Source organism: Arachis ipaensis, chromosome B2 (genome assembly GCF_059453495.1).
Source record: "Arachis ipaensis isolate K30076 ecotype BB chromosome B2, ASM5945349v1, whole genome shotgun sequence".
Taxonomy (NCBI): Eukaryota; Viridiplantae; Streptophyta; class Magnoliopsida; order Fabales; family Fabaceae; genus Arachis; species Arachis ipaensis.
The window spans coordinates 34747902-34749315 of NC_142437.1; the positions used below are offsets into that span (position 1 = coordinate 34747902).

General features: G+C 33.7%; 1 non-coding gene across 1 annotated transcript; it reads right to left on the reverse strand.

Annotated features, from left to right (window-relative positions):
- Positions 1-1080: 1080 nt before the first annotated feature.
- On the reverse strand, positions 1081-1188 carry LOC148573550 (small nucleolar RNA R71). Its single transcript, XR_015905940.1, has one exon. It is a non-coding gene; the product is annotated as a small nucleolar RNA R71 (small nucleolar RNA).
- Between the last annotated feature and the right edge of the window lie 226 nt (positions 1189-1414).

The following is a 1414-nucleotide window of genomic DNA, read 5'->3' on the forward strand; positions in this document are numbered from 1 at the left end:
GTCTCTTGTTAGTCAAGTAATCAATTTCAATTTTCAAAAATCAAATCTTTTTAATTTCCAATTTAAATCTTTTTCAAAATGATTTTCAATCATATCTTTTTTAATTTCAATCATATCTTTTTCAAAATCAATTTCAAAATCTTTTCTAGCTTCCTATCTTTTCAAATTTGATTTTCAAATCTTTTTCAATTAACTACTTGACTTTTTACTTGATTTTAAAAGTTTTCTATTTCACTCATATCTTTTTCAAAACCACCTAACTCATTCTCTTTCTCTAATTTTCGAAAATCCCCTATCCCTTTTTCAAAATTCCTTTTAATTAACTAATTGTTTTTAAATTTTAATTTAATTTTATTTCTCTCCCTAATTTTTGAATACTAACTAATAATTAAAATAAAAACAAAAATATTTTCCTTTTATTTTTTTAAATTTCAAAATTTTCTCTTCTCCTTCTTCTATTCTTCTCTTCTTCGACTCACATAAAGGAATCTCTATACAGTGACATAGAGGATTCCTATTCTTTTCTGTTCTCTTCTTTTTCATATGAGCAGGAACAGGGATAAGGACATTCTTATTAATGCTGATCCGGAACCTGAAAGAACTCTGAAGAGGAAGCTAAGAGAAGCTAAAACACAACACTCTGAAGAGAACTTTACTGAAATTTTCGAAAAAGAAGTAGAGATGGCCGAAACCAATAACAATGGTGGAGGTGCAAGGAAGATGCTTGGTGACTTTACTGCACCAAATTCCAACTTACATGGAAGAAGCATCTCAATCCCTGCCATTGGAGCAAACAATTTTGAGCTAAAGTCTCAATTAGTTTCTCTGATGCAACAGAATTGCAAGTTTCATGGACTTCCATCAGTTCCTTTTCAGTTCTTAACTGAATTCTTGCAGATCTGTGATACTGTTAAGACCAATGGGGTTGATCCCGAAGTCTATAGGCTTATGCTTTTCCCGTTTGCTGTAAGAGACAGAGCTAGAATATGGTTGGACTCTCAACCTAAAGATAGCCTGAACTCTTGGGATAAGCTGGTCACGACTTTCTTAGCCAAGTTCTTTCCTCCTCAAAAGCTTAGCAAGCATAGAGTGGATATTCAAACCTTCAAACAGAAAGAAGGTGAATCCCTCTATGAAGCTTGGGAGAGATATAAGCAACTGAACAAAAAGTGTCCTTCTGACATGCTTTCAGAATGGACCATCCTGGATATATTCTATGATGGTCTGTCTGAATTATCAAAGATGTCATTAGACCATTCTACAGGTGGATCCATTCACCTAAAGAAAATGCCTGCAGAAGCTCAGAAACTCATTGACATGGTTGCAAATAACCAGTTCATGTACACTTCTGAAAGGAATCCTGTGAGTAATGGGACGTGTTAGAGGAAGGGAGTTCTTGAAATTGATACTCTGA